A 19,191-nucleotide genomic window follows, 5' to 3' on the forward strand; every position below is an offset into this window, starting at 1 on the left:
CTCTTAAGCTTTATATACCCCAAAAGTTTTGTATGAAGAATGGATGAATATTTCTTTACAGCTTGTGGCTCCAACTCTGAAGTTCCCTTTGCTAGTGTATTAGTCGGGTTCTATAGAGAAACAGACCAATAGGTTGTGTGTATATTTGAGTGTGGATGGATGATGGATAGATGGATAGATCGGGAGATAGACTCATCATAAGGAACTGGCTCCTTATGGCAAGCAAGCCCCATGATCTGCAGAGTGAGTCAGCAAGCTGAGACACAGGAGCACTGATGGTAGAGTTCTGGTCTGAAGGCAGACAGAACTCGAGACCTAGGAAGAGACGATGTTTCAATTAAAGTCTGAAGGTAAGAAAAAGGCTGATGTTCCAGTTTGAATGCAGTCAGCCAGAAAGAATTTTCACTTACTCAGGACGGTCAGCCTTTTTACTCTATTTAAATTTTCAACTGATAGGATAAAGCTCACCTGCAGTAGGGAAGGCAATCTGCTTTACTCAGCCTATCTAGTTAAGTGTTGATCGGACATAAAGACATACAGAAACACCCAGAATGATGTTTGACTCAGTATGTGGGTACCCTGTGGCCCAGTCAAGCTGACATGTAAAATTACTCTTCACATCTGGCCAACATAAATATGCCAAACCTGAGCCAACTTCAGCCAGAAGATACATGGGGAAAGTTCATGTATGTATTTCCAATTTTTATGAGAAATTTTTATCTCAGGTAGTTCACATTTTGTTATTCAAACTTACAATCAATGTGCCTGAAAATCACCATTAATATGGCATAAATCATTAAAAATATGGGAACTTACAAAGGAAATTTAAGAAACCATAGCATAATAAAATTAATTTTCATTCTTAGGTAAGTTGATTGAGAATTTAATTAAGGGCAAACCAGTATGCCTATAGTATAAAGTTAACAGAGTCAAAGAAACAACTCTCAAAAAAAAAAAAAAAAAAAGAAGTGTGTTTCTAATTTATTAAATCCCCTCTATGTTAAGTAAGATCTACTTATAGCATACTATATAAGCAACCCAGTAAATATAATTTGCTCAGCTTTTTCAAAAATGTTTCTGATAAGTTTCCTTCTAACAGATTGCTAAGGGAAGAAGTCACTAGAGGATAGAGGGCAGAATACTGCCAAGCGTTGCTGTGAAAAGCTGTAGAAGCAATCTTAGTGAACAGCTGTGCTTGAGAGTGAAGTTAATAATTAGACACCCAGGAGTCTAGCATTGGTTCTGGCACTGTTCAATACAGTGTATTTAATGAGGAGGAGGAGATACTGAGAGGCATATAGGGTCTGACTGCGAAATCTGCAATGACTGCTCTAGGTAAGTAGAGGATATCAGTCAAGAATGATGAAAGTGACCACATGAATTCCATGCTTGGTATTTTGGCAAAAATGAAAGCACCTGAAATTCAACTTTTATCAATTGTCATTCCAGCAGAAATTAAATCAAATCTCTCTGAAATCTCTTCTTGGAAGTACTGGTTAAAAGAAGATCTAATGTCTACCTGAATAGACAAGACAGGAATGCAGTTATAACAAATAAAGCAGTTACACAAATGCTGTTGTACAAATAAGAAATTTAACAAGTTATCTATGAGTTTCCATAAAATTGTAGTAACAAAGACAACTGATTTTTGGTTTCATTTGAAGGAGTCATTTTGAAGATGGATTCAGGAAGAAAGAAAATGATTCTATGATATTGAGAAGAAAAGTCATTGGTGTAAAACCATACAGGATTAAAGCTAGTTTGGGTGATTGTTGGATATTCTCATTAGCCTGCATTGCTCTAGGATTAAAGCCTGTGGCACAAATGAATTCACACGGAATTCAAATTTCCATGCCTATTATCCTTTACTCATACAGCCTCAAAATCTTCAGGGTTTCCTGGAGAGCTGAATGGAAGACTAGCATCAATCCTTTCCTATTTTCTTATCAATATGTCCTGTGCTATCTCGTGCCCAAGAGCCGGGAGAAAGGCACACTGCACCATGAGAACCAGTGCTTGGGTGCTCTCATGAGAAGCCTGCATGCCTAATGTTCCCTTAGCACTTCTGAAACTGCTTAAGCCTGATCATGAACATCTGCAACCACATGAGTTTTATGGAAGCTTCTATTTTTCGAAATTGGTCACAGCATTACTTTTGGTTCCATGTGCTTTTCCAGAATTTTGCCACTCTCTCATCAAGAAATAGATGCCCTGTATCCTCCCCTTAAACCTGGGAAGCTGCTGGCTGTCGAGAGCAATAGAGTAAAGCAGCAATGATGCTATATGACTTCCAAGACTAGATCACGGAAGGGATACGGTCTCCTGACTCCTCTTTAGAACCCTGGCACTCATAACCAGCCACCATATTGTGAGGGAACACAAGTCACACAGAGCGGACACTTGTTTCCACCAGGAGCCCTAGCTGAGGTTCCAGCTTACAACCAGCATGAATTGCTAGATGTGTAAAAAGAGAAATCTTCAGATCCTTCCAGGCTATACCTTTAGAAAGCCCGTAGCTGACACCTAGTTGAGCAGCAATGAGTTATCCCTGCCAAATCCTGCACAAAATGCAGAAAAGTGAGCAAAAGAAATGCTGTTAATGCTTTAAGCCTCTATTTTGGGGTGGTTTGTTATACAGCACTACATAGCAAAAACAATTCTCCTTCATCAGAGCCTCACATATTTCAACACAAAACTGAGGAGAATACCAACATCCCCAATTCTGTGTGGACTTTTGAACATAAATTTCAAGCATATGTCTGCCCAAATACTAAAGATGCCGTCATGATAGCAAGCCTCTCAGTTTCTGCCTTAGACTCTAAATAAGAAGCAGCTGAAGCTCCTTGGCCAGGCATCATGCTGTCATCTTCATCTCACTGTTTCTCCCCAGGGAACATTAACCCTAAATTTCCTCTTGGCAGATTCCTCTCTTGCATGCATCTTGGCTCATGTAAATAAATGCCTAGAGGTATGAAGAACATTTCAGATGGAAGAACCAGACTGACTGAAAACGAAAACCCCACTTCAAGCCCAAACCTACTCCCACTATTTTTTAATTAATTAATAATTAATTTTAATTGGAGGATAATTAGTTTGCAATATGGTTTTTGCCGTATAAACCATCTTTGAGAAAGAAACCTTCTAAACGTCTGTGATTTCATTTTCTGTCATGGTAATGTCATTTTACATGGAATAAAGTGATCAGGAAGTACAAATAAGAATAAACAGGACTTTGGAGCGAGAAACTTTCTTGTCAGAAGTGCACTTTATGAACATCATGGGGCTACAGTAGAAGAAACTTCAGGAATTCTGATAGCTTTTAGAAAGCTCTCATGCTACCAGTTCAACACCTAGTGAGGTAAGATAGGAGGGTTACAGAAAAAACCTCTTTATGCTTTATACAACTAAGAAGAAGCATCAGCTAAAGGGCTCTACAATAGTCAGTTAGAGAAGCCTTGGAAGAGTATTCAAATAAGAGATCAGGAAGTGAACAAATCTCTTACTAAGAAATGAATGGGATCTAATATTTACTAAAAATCTCTGTGTAACCCTCACACCCCTACCCCATAAGACTGTGTGCACATTTTATGGCAGAGGATTTTCCAACACAAAGACTGTATTTCAAGAGAGCTAACTGAGATATTCAGAATTTGAAGTAGGTACAGTGATTTTATATTTGCCATTTTGCTGAACTAATCTCACTCAGCAATAAAAATTAGAGAAATGTAAATTTATATTCAAAATAAACATTTGAAAAGCATACATAATATAGTGGCCTAAATATCTCATACATCCATTTTAATAGTTTCATTTGGGGCTATGTTTGCTTTATAATTTCTAAAAAATTATGGGTTTTTAATTTTAATATCTAATTATAGCTAATAATAACTGTAGCTTTAAGCTATTCAGAACTCAATGGAGACAGTTGCTGTACTAATTGCTGACAGTATTTCACTTCATACTCACAACAACCCTTTGTTGTTGCTATCACAACAAGGTAGATACTGTTACTATTATTTTTTATCTTTAGAGGGCTTCCCTGGTGGTTCAGATGGTAAAGAATCTGCCTGCAATGCAGGAGACCCATGTGCAGTCCCTAGGTCAGGAAGATCCCCTGGAGAAGGGAATGGCAACCCACTCCAGTATTCTTGCCTGGAAAATGGACAGAGGAGCCTGGTGGGCTACGGTCATGGAGCTGCAAAGAGTCAGACATGACTGAGTTACTAACAATAAGAATTAATAATAGAAACTCACAAATAAAAGAATATTATCAAACCAACTTCATAGATGTTCCAGAGGATGTGACCGAGGTTGACTGTAGAAAGTGACAATAATCTTTCACATGAACCTTTGCAATGCAACTTTGCAGCTCTTCCTATAGAGAGGAAGCATCCATTTACTCTGTCTCTATATCTATACTGGACTTATGGCTTGTTTGATCAATCAAACATGGCACAAGTAAAGTTTTGTCAATTCCAAGCCTATGAAATAAAAGACTGGCAGCTTCCACTTTAACTCTTGAGACCAAATGCAGCCACCATTAAAAACAGCTCAGACTGGGCTAATATAAGAATAATAAGAGACTCTGTGGAAAGGTCCCAGCCTTCATCCATTTCAGATACATAGATGAGGACACATTAGACCCTCTAGTTCCAACTCAGAAGACCTCTCAGATGAATGAAAAGCATGAGTGATGTCAAGTAAGAGTAGCATAAGCATTCCACAGCCAGACCACAGAATTGTGACACATAGTAAAACATTATTTTAAGTCAATAAGTTTTGGGATGGTTTATTATCCACAATGAATAGTCAACACAGTGAAATAAATTAATGCAAAAATAAGTTTGGCTCTTGTTGTCATAGTCCCCAAATGCCATTTATTAAATGTGATTCTTAAAGTTTAATCATGTCAAGGTTAGTCCCCCAAATTAATATACATGTTTACGTTGACAGATTAATCAGCATTCTTATTCAGGGTCAGCTATAGATCAGACATTATACCTTACTCTTATCAATAGATAATAAATAATATTGTTACCTGCATTCTGTATTGATTACCTTGCCCGAAAGAACTGGTCTATTGCTTAACCACTTGTTTTGGCTTTGATTTTTCTCTCTGAAGCACCAGTGTCAGATTTTCCCATATCCCTCCAGTGGATGAAAGGGGAACCCTCATCCTTCGAAATCCCATCCCAAGTGTAAAAGCTTTGAGTCACACTCCAGGGTGGTGGGGGTTCAGAATTTAAAACCTTTAAAATAGCGTCATGTTTCATGAGAAAGGCAATAAATACTGAGGGGGAAAAAAAAACTTGTACTGAATCTAATTTACAGTCCAGTCACACTTGAGCCGCCCGTGTCACTTAGTTAAGAACTAAACACAACCTTGAGGGGTCACTGGTTCAGTGTTTTTTAAATGCTGTTTTTAATCCACAGATGTTTTCTTTCTTTCCCTTATGCCTTATTTTTCCCCAAAGCAAAACAATTAAAGAATTCCCCAGCTTAATAATGATTTAGTTAAGTATTTTATTCAAATATTCAAAATTGTAAGTGGAAGGATAATTTTTTTTTTTCTTTCAGGTAATCTTTTGCAGTGGTGTGTGGTAAATGTTTAATGAGCAGTTCTCAGGGGAAGAATGTGCACATATATGCTGCTGCTAAGTCACTTCAGTCATGTCCGACTCTGTGACTCTGTGTGACCCCATAGATGGCAGCTCACCAGGCTCCCCCGTCCCTGGGATTCTCCAGGCAAGAACACTGGAGTGAGTGGGTTGCCATTTCCTTCTCCAATGCATGAAAGTGAAAAGTGAAAGTCAAGTCGCTCAGTCATGTCTGACTCTTAGCGACCTCATGGACTGCATGCAGCCTACCAGGCTTTTCCATCCATGGGATTTTCCAGGCAAGAGTAATGGAGTGGGGTGTCATTGCCTTCTCCGGTGCACACATATACATGAACATAATTTTCTATAAGTTTGTTAAAAGATATGTGGCACAAAATTTATGAAAAATAAAATACAAAATACTGTTATTGTAAATTACACAGCCAATTGATTCTCACAGAATGCTTCCATTAATGTTTGCCAAAGTCTTTTCTCCATAGCCAAACTATGGGGAAAATTCACTCATTATTTGATAAAGAGAGTCCAGTCATTCTTTTCTCAAAAAATGTATCATTAAATGTGACATGTGATGTGCAATTAAACTAATTCTCACTTTTGCACAAATTCTAAGCATAAAATTAAACCCTCCTTCACCTTCAGCACTAGACATGATACGCTTTTAAGTTTAATCATCATTATTAACATTTTCTTCCTCTAGGCATTTTCTTAAGCCTAGACAATCATCAAAACAATAAATCAAACCTTTATCATAGCACTTATCAATTTCTGTGATGTAAATACTCTGGCCATGGCTGGCTTCTACCAACATGACATCACTGAATTCCGACTTGGAAGGATGTATGCAGTAGCACATCATTAAATAGCTTTTCCACATTCGAAGATGTAAGTAACCTTAAGAAGTCAGTAAAATCCTGAGAAAGGGATGAGGTTAGGACATTTACTACCTTTGCATTTAGTATAATCTTAATTTTAACTCTGTATAATTTAAATAGTGATTATGATTAATGGTTTGTAAAATTTTGTGAGCCTGTATCAACTGGATCCAGTATATAATGTCTATGAGCAGTTGGGTGAAGGTTGTTATTTTTGTTTTAATTTCTAAACAAGAAAATAATTTCTCATCAAGGCTATCTCTAGGCTAAAGTTAGACCCAAGCAGAAAGGAACAGGACAAGAGAACTAAATTTAGAAACAGAAAATCCACAGCCTTGTATGTGGCTATGAAATTCTTTTTTATCTTAATATCTTATATTCCTATTTTCTTATTCTATTCTTTGAGGATATAAAAAATAAATGGGTTTTTACATATATACAAATCTGTTCCATCACAAGCTCAATACCTATTTGACTGTGACAACTGTAGTTCTTAAAATATGGTTTTATTTTTCATTATCCAATGACAAAACTCCTAAAATAATGGAAAAAGATAAACAATTTGAATTTAGGAAGAATGGTAATATATAAAAGGAAATCAGGGAAAATGCTTAAAATAATGAATATCAACATTAAAACATCCTCATTTCAATCTAATCACAGTGTAGGTCCAGTCAGTGGTCATGCCTCACAGACAAGCAGCCTCCATCCAGTTCGACAAACCCACAAGTCCAGAAACCCTTGTGTTCTCCTCTCTCCCCTGATCAGATAAAAACCTTCCTGATTCCTAACACCAGGCTCCAGGATGGAACAGGCTGAGATGAATGCCTCTGACACTCTAGCACTGAAGCTATGCTCAGGAGAACTCCTAAAGAACTCATTAACACTTCAGGTTAATATACTATTTGCCTACTAAAGTATCCAGAGAATGCTCCTCTGTATTTACCAGTTGAACACTCAGAACCTCCACAAAGACAGGACATATTCAAGTTGGAATTTTCACACTTAACTCTGGCCAAGTTTCTAAGTGAAAAGCTAAGCACTGATTTAAGTAAATTCTTTTATTTCCTTGGCTTTTTTTGGCTGCAGGCACATGGTTTCTTTGGGACCTTCTTTGAAAGTAAAATGCTGTTTCTGCTCTAAAGTCATTTATGGCCTTTACCTTCATTTCCCGTGTTTTGGTCTTTGTATGTCTTTCCAACCCTCCTTCCTAAACTGTAATTTCACTGAGAAAAGAGAGGTTTTCTTATTCTTTGTGTCCTCTAACAGTCTTAGAGAAATGTAGTGCACAAATCGGGCTTCCCTGGTGGCTCAGATGGTAAAGAATCTGCCTGCAATGCAGAAGACCCAGGTTCAATCCCTGGGTCAGGAAGATCCCCTAGAAAAGGGAATGACTACTGACTACAGTATTCTTGCCTAGAGAATTCCATGGACAGAGGAGTCTAGCAAACTCCACAGCTCAGCAACTAACACACACGAATACACATTGCATAAATCATAATCAATGTTCTGTAAAGTATCTTGCAGGACTCATGTAAGGCAAGGCCTGAGCTCTTTGGCTTATATTTTACAGATGCACAAGACTGAAGAGTATCCAACTCACTAGTTCCTTTTTTTAAGAAGCAAACTTTGTTCTTACTTTTTGGCCACACCTCACAGCATGTGGGATCTTAATTCAATGACCAGGGATTGAACACGTGCCTCCTGCATTGGAAGGTGAAGTCTCAACCACTGGGCCACCAGGAAAGCCCCTCGTTCTTTCCTTTTATGTCCAGGTGAAACAAGTACCTTAATCAAGCAAATAAATCTTGTATTTATTTAAAGATGTTTTTCCTGTGTGAATGGAGTGTTTTTTATTTGACAAATAGATGAAGCACAGTATCAGGAAACAGAAATTTCAAGCAGGTCAATTACAAGTGTCAAAATGAAGTCTAGAAAAAGCATAAACCAACTTAAGTGATGAATTAAAGAGAATGAATCTTTTATAATCTTACAGGGTAAATACTGTAGTTGGCGAATTCAAGTCATGTTAGAGATTTTTGCCTCTTCACCTTCAGTTTGTAGACTGCTTTCTCTACATGCTTATCTCTTGTTAATATATGAAACACTGAGGACACAAAAATTAGTAAAATATTGACCCTATGTTCAAGGAGCCACAGTCAGAAAAGAAACTTCATTCCTGACTAGGAAGAAACTGCCAGTATTTCTGTGTCGAGCCAGGAGAACAGCACGGAAAGCATATGGAAAATTTACTCTGTGCTAGACACTGGCTAGGTGGTTTGTACGGATTCTCTCATTTGCTGCCACGCTTCCTGTATGCTACGTCACTACTGTGCTGGATTATATGGTGGTGGGTCTGATCTTCTCAGTGGGCAAACAAACTCCTGTCTTTAATGCTTCCATAGTATCTTAGAAAAGTAAGTAAAATCTGAATGAAACATTTTCCAAAGTGAATTTTATTTTCTAGTAGGCAAAGAATTGCTTCTTTTATCTCCTTTAGATTTTTTTATTTGTCCTTTATAGTTTCCCTTTCAATTCTATGCCAACTCTCTTTTAAAAGTTCTTAATATCCCACTCACCTCTTACACGGAGAAGGCAATGGCACCCCACTCCAGTACTCTTGCCTGGAAAATCCCATGGACGGAGGAGCCTGGTAGGCTGCAGTCCATGGGGTCGCTAAGAGTCGGACATGACTGAGCGACTTCACTTTCACTTTTCACTTTCATGCACTGGAGAAGGAAATGGCAACCCACTCCGGTGTTCTTGCCTGGAGAATCCCAGGGATGGGGGAGCCTGGTGGGCTGCCGTCTATGGAGTCACACAGAGTTGGACATGACTGAAGTGACTTAGCAGCAGTAGCAGTAGCACCTCCTACATGCTCCTAATACTTGTGTATCATATGCATTCATGTTTTGTCCATCATCACACTGATAATAGTAGATATGTATTTAGTGAATATATTTATATGTCTTCCCTCTATATATTCTTATGTTTTAAATTCAAATGATACTAAATGGCAAAATATTTAAGAGGAGATTCAATGCTTGTGTAAGCCCACTAGGTCAAAGGTATTACATAATAAATTAGCCATCATTGGTACCATAATAATCTTGCCTCCCAAATTACCCCAAACTCAGTGACTTAAGAGTATTTACTTTTCTTGCCAGTGGGTCTGTGAGTTGGCTAAGTCATCTTTGCTTCAGGTTGAAGTTTGAAGTTTCAGGATTTCCCCACCTATATTCATTATAAATCATTCTAGGTTGAAGGGACAATGAGTTCTCAGGGCATGCTATTTTCATGACAGATCATAAGCGTGAAAGAATAAGCTCTAAGGTTTCTCTTAAGGCCTTAGCTTAAAACTGGCACACTGTCATACCTGCCCTCATTCCATCCACCAAAGTAAGCTGCTGGATGAAGCCCAGGTCAGTGGGTAACAAGTGTACGCCACCCACTCTTGTGCATTGCAAGACTGCATGGTGGAAGAGAATAAAGACTGGGGAGCAGTCCAGTCCACAACACGTGGTTCACTCATTCTCCATGTAGGGAGGTGTTACACCTCCACTATAAATATGAGTAAGCTGAGGCTCTGAGGAATGGAACAAACAAGTCAAAGTCATAAAGCAAATTACAAGGCAAGTAGTAATTGGAATAAGGTATAGTTTTGACTTCATAAACCACATATTATTTTCATGACAGCAGTAATCTCTTTTATAATGCTTATATTACTATTTTTGAAAATAATAGAAAAGTTGAGAATTTTCAGGTGATGAAGATCTTTTTGCTATTAAATGGATAAAGATACAAATAAAAATGAAGGTACTTATAGTGGATAGTATGAATCACTCCTCTGTTCTTAGACCTAGAAAGAAATGGAATTGGCCTGTCTTTCCATTGTTACATAAATTATCTATTGTGGATGCAGTCACTGGAGTCTACACAGCATACACTGTTAATTAGCCATGTGTGGTGCTTAAAATAAAGCTTTTCATGAGGCTTGTAAAATTAATTTAACTTTCTCTTTCTACATAAAGAAGTACTGTAAAAAAAAAAAAAGTAACTACAGTAACACTGGGATAGCAGTTTTAATGCAGTTCTTCAAAAACAAAGATGAGAACCAATAGAAGGCAAATTTTCATTAATATTCTATGAATTGGGAGATAAATTTATTGTGACTTAAAGTTTATATTCAATGAGAGGGTCACCTTGGACCAACACATTCACCTGAAGTGCCTTCTCTACAGAGAAGGGGTTTATACTCATGGCTTTGGCTTCTAAGCAATATTCTCTAATGCATTGTTTTCCAAATTTGTCACCTCTTAAAAACCACCTTGGTTTGCTTGTTAAAATTACAGATTACCAGGTTACTTAGCTGGAGAAACTGATTTAACAGACAGAGTATACTCTGAAAACTTGAATTTTTACATATTGTTCCTGATAGTTCTCATGATCAAACAAATATGGCAGTTAATGGATCAAAAAACTCAGTAGCTTTAAGGGAGACACTATACCAATTCTCTAAAATCTCAGGACGGAAGTTGAGAAAATACTTCCCAACTCATTCTGTGAGGCTAGTCTTCCCTAACACCAAAACCAAACAAAGACATTACAAGAAAAGGAAACTACTAATTAATATCTCTCATGAATATAAATGGAAAAATCCTTAACAAAATATTAGCAAATTAAATTCAACAATGCATAAGTACATACAACCAAGAGGGATTTATATCAGGTATGTAAGGCTGATTCAACTTCTGAAAATCAATTAATATAATCCACTACATCAACAGACCAAAAAACAAAAAAGAAAAAACTCACATTATCACATCAATAAATGCAGAAAAAGCATTTGACAAAACCCATTATCTCTGGGAGATGGTGAAGGACAGGGAAGCCTGGAGTGCTGCAGTCCATGGGGTCGCAAAGAGTTGAACACAACTGAGCAACTGAATAACAACGAAAATGACACCTATGCATAATAAAAACTCTCATTAAACTACAAATAGAGGGAGAATTTCTCAACTTGATAGAGACTATCTGTAAAACCCTATGGCTAGTATTATACTTAATGGTGAGAAACTCAAAGCTTCCTTACTAATATCAGGTACAAGGCAAGGATGTCCCTTCCCATCACTCCTTTTCAACATTATGATGAATGTCCTTGCTAATTCAATAGAGCTAAAGAAAAGGAAATAAAATATACACAGATTGAGATGGAACATAAAACTGTTTTTGTTCATATGTGGCATGACTGTCTATATAGAAATTTCAAAAAAAAAAAAATTAGCCCCAGAATGGGACTAATAAGTGATTGATTATAGTGAGGTTTCAGGATACAGAATTAGTATGCTAAAGTCAGTTGATTTTCCTTTACCAATAATGAACCAGTGGAATTTAAAATTTAAAATGCCATTTATATTAGCACCCCTCCAAATATTTAAATACAATTCTAACAAAATAAATGCAAGATCTATATGAGGAAAACAAAACTCTGATGAAAGAAATAAAAAAAAACTAAATGGAAAGATAGAGTTCCTAGATAGAGAGACTCAACATTATCTAGATGTTAGTTGTTCTCAGTTTAGTCTATAAATTCAATGTAGTCCTACTCAAAATCCTAGCAAATTATTTTATGGATATTGACAAACTGTTTATATGGTTTGGCAAAAGACCCAGAGTAGCCAACACTACATTGAAGAAAAACAAAATTGAAGAACTGACATTACTTGACTTCAAGGCTTATTATAAAATTACAACAATCAAGATAGTATGGTATTGCCAAAAGAATAAACAGGTTGATCAATGGGAAAGAATGAAGAGCATGGAAATAGATTCACATAAATAAAGCCAACTGATCCTTGAAAAAGGGAACAAAGGCAATACAATGGAGCAAAGTAACCTCTTACAAGTGGTACTGGAAAAACTGAACAAAAAAATGAATTTGGACACACACCTTACATGTTTTACAAAAATTAACTCAAAATGGATCACAGACTTAAACTTTAAATGGAAAAGTGTAAAACTCCTTAGAAGATAACATAGATGAAAACCTGGATAACCTTGGGTATGGTGATGATTTTTTAGATGCAACACCAAAGGCACAATTCATGAAAGACATAATTCACTAAAATTAAAAACTTCTTAACTGAAAGACAATGAGAAGAGAATGAGAAGACAAGCCATAGACTGAAAGAAAATATTTGCAAAAGACAAATTTATAGAAGACTGTTATCCAAAGATTTTAGCACTCAACAATATAAGAAAACATTAAAAATGGGCCAAAGACCTTAACAGACACCTCACCGAAGATGATGCAGAAATGACAAAAAAGTAATTGAAAAGAAGCTCTACGTTACATGCCATCAAGGAAATGCAAATCCCACTGCATACCTCTTAAAATGACCAAAATTCAAGACAACCAAATACTGTTGAGAATGTGGAGCAACAAGAACTACTATTCATTGCTAACTGGAATGTAAAATGATGCACCCACTATGGAAAACTTAGTAGTTTTGCATGCAACTAAAAATACTCATCCAGGCTGGATGAACCACAAGCTGGAATCAAGATTGCCAGGAGAAATATCAAAAATCTTCGATATGTGGATGATACCACTCTTATGGCAGAAAGTGAAGAGGAACTAAAGATCCTCTTAATGAGGGTGAAAGAGAGTGAAAAACCTGACTTAAAACTCGACATTTAGAAAACTAAGATTATGGCATCTGGTCCCATCACTTCATGGCAAATAGAAGAGGAAAAAGTGGAACAGTGACAGGTTTTATTTTCTTGGGCTCCAAAATTACTGCAGCCATAAAATTAGAAGACCTTTCCTCCTCGGAAGAGAAGCTATAACAAACCTAGACAGCTTATTAAAAACAGAGACGTCACTTTGCTGACAAAAGTCCGTATAGTCAAATCTATGGTTTTTCCAGTAGTCATGTACAGATGTGAGAGAGTTGGAACATAAAGAAGGCTGAGGATTGAAGAATTGATGCTTTCAGGTTGTGGTGCTGGAAGAAGACTCTTGAGAGTCCCTTTGACAGAAAGGAGATCAAATCAGTCAATCCTAAAGGAAATCAACCCTGAATATTCGTTGGAAGGACTGATGGGAGCTGAAGCTCTGATACTTTGGCCACATGATGCAAAAGAGCTGACTCATTGGAAAAGACTCTGATGCTGGGAAAGAGTGAGGGTAGGAGGAGAAGGAGCAACAGAGGATGAGATGGTTCAACAGCATCACTGACTCAATGGACATGAATCTGAGCAAACTCTGGAAGACAGTGGAGGACAGAGCCTGGCATGCTGCCCATGGGGTTGCAAAGAATCAGACACAACTTAGCAACTGAAAAACAACAATAATGACAACAAAAACAAACAACAACAAAAATAAAGTGGGCTAATTATGAAAAGACATGGAGAAAAGTGCACATTATTAACTGAAGGAAGCCAATATGAAAAGGTTACATAATACATTATTCCAAATATATGACATTCTGGAAAAGACCATGGAGACAGTAAAAAAGATCAGTGGTTGCTAGGGGTATGAGCAGGAGGAGAGATGAACAGTCAAAAGTTTGTTTAAGGCAGTGAAAATACTCTGTATGATTTTATAATAATGGATGTATGACATTGTCCACTTTTGGAAACTGTGAGTCCAGAACACTGAGTGAACTCTGAGGTAAACAGTGATTATGATATATCAATGTAGGTTCATTTTTTTATAAAATTGTACCGTTCTGGTGAGTGATGCTGAGAATAGAGAGGCTATGCCTGTATGGGGGTAAGGGGTATATGGGAAATTCCTGTACCTTCCTTTTAATTTCATTGTAAACATAAAACAGCTCTACAAAAATAAAGTGCTTTTTTTAAACTGAAAAATTCAAAACCAAAAACCGAAAAACTGAGCAGTCATGATTTATGTTGTATGATTGTTCTTCACAGCATTTATATTTTAGAGAAAAGCTGATGTTTTAAGAATTTGTCTCACATTATTCTTAAGCACTTTCTATTTTCTAACTTCAAAATTATATTGTAAATGCATTTTGAATTGCAATTATACTTTTGTAATTCTATTTGGAGGAAGTCATGACATTTTTAAATCTTGAATTTTGTGTGTGTGTATCCAGTTGTTTAAATTCTCTCATACATCGTCCTATTCTCCTTTTTTTTTTTTTTCCGTTTCTTTTCCATTGCTTGATCTTTTGCCTCTTGGCCCAGATTCTCCTACAGCATCCTCCTGAGTTCCTCTCCAAACTACGTGGACGCAAGTAACCTCACTTGGTTACCCTCTTCCCTCGGCACTGCGTCCCTCCTTCAGATAATAGCAGCCGCCTTTTTCTGCATTTTCTCTCAATAGATTGAGGCATGAGCGTTATAGGTTGGTTATTAACACAAAATTAATATAGAAACAGGAAAATCTGGTGGGATGACAAGTAGGTCAATACCTGAAAAAGGAATATCAGAAAAATGCTATAATCATGTCAGAATTGTATTGAGATTACATTTAAGGTAGGGTTGGGATTGGATTTATTTTTAAACCAAATCTCTTCTTGTGGTCATTTGTGGACTATGTGCATGATCCGCTGAATGCCAGTTTGAAATGAGATTATGTGTCTTCCATCAGCAGCAATTGTGTAGAATGCTTGAGTTTGGCCTTATTGTTTTATAAAATGCTTATTGAAATGATCCTTTTAGATATGCATCCAGCTATAACTTGATCCAGCTATAACTTAAAATGTATCATCACGAACATATTATGGTGAATGGCAAATTACCATGAATGACAGATATCTTAAATCTATTTCCTGTCTAGGCTGCTGATTGGCTGCCACTATGGTCAAGTCCTTCAACTTTTTCTGCCTCAAATTTGGGACTGCAACACAAATGAGCTGATGTATAACATGTTTCTTGTAAAACAGCTGTATTCAAAATTCTAAGCTTAATCATTTCTGATTGTTATCTAAGCAGTTAGAAGCAAATGAAAAAGTCAGTCTTTGGCAGAACTAACACAAATTAGCAGTGATATGTCCAAGAAGAGATCTAGATGGTATATCTTTTCTTTTCATGTTTCTTTCTGCAATCCAAAAGATTTTTTTCTTTCTTTTCATTATACCAAAGATTCATGGGATAGGATATCAGCTTGAGAAAGAGATTGTTAAATCGTTGAATTCCACCCCCACGCCCGCCAAAAAAAAAAGCATAACTCTAATACCTATATCATTGTGGTCATGCATATATTGTGTGATAACCAACAATGTCTGCCTCATTACTGAGAAGTTTCTTTTTTTCATCTTATACTGAGTGAAAAATTGCTATACTGCAGGTTTCATTCACTAGTTATTTATGTACTTGTTTATTCAATGCTCTGCATCATTATTAGAAAAATGTACACAAACAGGACAAAATAAATTTAAACAAAGGAAGAAATGAGAGAAAATAAAAGGAAAAATAAGGTAATACCAAGAATTATTACATAAAAGACTTTACTTGATCTTGTACTTTTGCTAAAAATGGGATATTAATTTGGTCCTGAGATTTCTAACAGGTAACCATTGATCTGACTTTGGTCAGCTCCCTGAAGCTACGCATAATAAATCAAGTCCTTTTTCCATAAGGAAATCCTTCAAATACCCAAAATAAGTTCTGAGTCCTTTAGGCTAAATCAGAATGAATAATCTCATGTGTTGCCCAGAAAACATTATTAATTTACTTCACCTTTGTAAGAAAATTTTAGTCTGTTCTATTGCTTCTCTGCAAAAAGACTCTAGGGCATTTGATTCCTAACTTCATTCCATTTAATTTTTAAAAATAGAGCATTTTTACATGAAACTGAGCCATTTGAAGGTGAACTATAGCAAGTCCATGATGGTGGTTTAGTCACTCAGTTGTGTCCAACTCTTTGGGACCCCATGGACTGTAGCCGGCCAGTCTCCTCTGTCCTTGGGATTTCCCAGGTAAGAATGCTGGAGTGGGTTGCCATTTCCTTCTCCAGAGGATCTTCCCAATCTAGGGATCAAATTCAGGTCTCCTGCATTGCAGGTGGATTCTTTACCAACTGAGTCACCAAGGAAGTCCAAGATGGTACTAAAGCCCACCTTTAAAACTTTCTATCCTAACCTAGGTGAAATCAGGACCCATTTTTACATTCCTTCCTACAGATTTACAGTAGCTTGCATAGTCTGAGAGTCATTTTAACACTAAGGACTTATTAGTCATTGGTTTTCCTTCCTGGCTTGATAGAACTACATTAAAACCATTTTAGACCTATTTTTTAAAATTTCTGAACAAAAATGTAATTTAAAAAAAAATTTATTTTAAAAAGTTAAAATTAAACAAAAAATGAAAATTACGATCAAGCACTGGGTATTAGCATGATTTGGCATAGATTATCTGTCATTCCTACAATGTCAGCATTGTAATTCAATCTTTTTGACTGTCAGGTATGCTAAACCTTCCTCTTCTACTTTCTTTGAAATGAAGGAGACCTGAGTTTGATCCCTGAGTTGGGAAGATCCCCTGGAGAAGGGAACAGCTACCCACTCCAGTATTCTGGCCAGAGAATTCCATGGACTGTACAGACCATGGGGTTGCAAAGAGCTGGACAGGATTGAACGGCTTTCAGTTTCACTTTTCTCTTCCATGTATGTTTTCTTCCAAAATTAGGCATTTAGTGAAGTAGAAATCGTCAGACAAAGTCTCTCCCTCAGCAGAAGCATAGGATTGTCTGAACTCCCATGTTCCAACTTCCAGTGAACATCTATGAGCATATTTGTGAAAAAGAAACTATAAAATCTTTTAGTCTATGGTCAGTAGGATCAGATTCTGCCTGAGCCTTTGAATTGTGAAAAGTTTTAAAATATATTCAAGCCCATCCACATCCCCACCCACCCACTGCTACTGTAGTCTGAAAACAACCAGTGTCTTTGTCTGCAATGATCCCACAGCATATCAATCTGAACAACATACCATCTGGCAGTTTTAATATGTTTAAATGTCCCTCATATTCAAGTGGCAATTATGCATCAGCCAGCTGTGATCTTCATCTAATTCATCACCAGTTTCTTCTCAGAGGTCTTTCAATTCGACAATCTGGAAAGATTCAAGATGAACAAAGACCTCATAGATGAGAGGTAAGTATGCTCCCCATGCTTGTGCCCACAGTAATTAGAGTTCAAAAGTCTCAAGAGACAAAAATATTGGTACAGCTACCTCATGAACTAACAGCAAGCCCTCTATGAATCTTGTTATTATTGTAATTGCTCTAGCACCAAAGATTTCACAGTGGTGTCTCCTGGAATTTATTTTCACCTTCAACCTCTCAGAAATAAATGGCTCAAAGTTATAAAGCCATTTTTGATACAGTGGTGATGGTACCCACAGCAAGTAATGCAGTATTCAGTCATCTTGGTAACAAGATTCAAGCAGAGTCCAGAGTTCAAGCACAACTCTCATATATTGTTTTTGAACATGGCTCCCTAGCTTTCCACAGCATTCAGTTACCAGAGCAGTAAAACACAAGTTTTCTTTCTTTTTTTCATACTTGTGTATAGACACAGTGATTTGAGAGATAGTCCCATACTTCTGACCAAGAGAATATTAGACTTTTAATATTCATCCAAGATACTTTGGGAAATCCTACAATTGCAAAAACTGAAAATAAATAAATAAATAAAGCAGTCAGAATTCCAGGAAGAGAAATATAACTGTGCAAAAAAGACATGGTCCAAATAAAAGGCAAACTGTAATACAGCAGCATGAGTTTGAATGATTGGTGAAATATATATTAAAAAAAAACCTGAATTTCATACAAATTAGACTATTTTGTGAGTCATAAGGGCTGTGACCCTAGAACTGAAGAAAAGCATATGTTATCATTATAAACTACTTGGGTATATAGTGAATAAAGCATACTTCTCATAATGATGTAAGCACTTTTTTTTTTTTAATTTTAAGATCAATCTATGGACAAATCACAGAAATCATCAAACTTGACTGTGCATAGTTCATTATGAGTTTCCAGATAGATGTGATAAGAATAGACAGATGAAATATATCCTCTTCTTCCAAAGTGGAGAACAAAGTATTGTATATGATTTATGGAATAAGAAATAAATATTTAAATTATGTGAATAGAAATTGAAGTGAAAAAATGGATAGTGGCAAAAATATATATCAGCAACAAGTTGGAGACAGAAATGGGTGAATGAGAAAATTTGCATTTCATATAGTAGGAGATAATTTTAAGTCATTTCTAAAGTCGATATTTTGAGCAGTATAGTAGCATGGTTATAGGATTATAGAGATATCACCAGATGAACTCAGTAGAGAAATGGGAACAAATAGTTGTTTCTGAGGAGTGGAGCTGGGAATGGAAAGGATGGATTAGGAAGTTGTTGCTTTTCCATTATAAAATGTTCTGTATTCTCTGCATATAAATAGCCATGTAACTAAATTTTTTTTCAAAGCTATCCTTGCCTATTTACTCTGTATATTCAACAGAAACCCAAATAGGCATCTGCCATTGAAGCAGAAACTAAGGGAGGGACCAAGGCTTTCTTCAGAGCCAAAGAGATGTCATAAAATTTACCTGAAGTGCATGGCTAGGTGGGTAGAAATCAACACAAGAACGAAGAAAAAAAGAAGAAAAAATAGCCTTAGATTTCTGTTTTTAGTCAAAACAAAGTTAACTTTAGTCTTAAGTTAGA

The sequence above is a fragment of the Bos indicus x Bos taurus genome, chromosome 1, assembly GCF_003369695.1.
Source record: "Bos indicus x Bos taurus breed Angus x Brahman F1 hybrid chromosome 1, Bos_hybrid_MaternalHap_v2.0, whole genome shotgun sequence".
Taxonomy (NCBI): domain Eukaryota; kingdom Metazoa; phylum Chordata; class Mammalia; order Artiodactyla; family Bovidae; genus Bos; species Bos indicus x Bos taurus.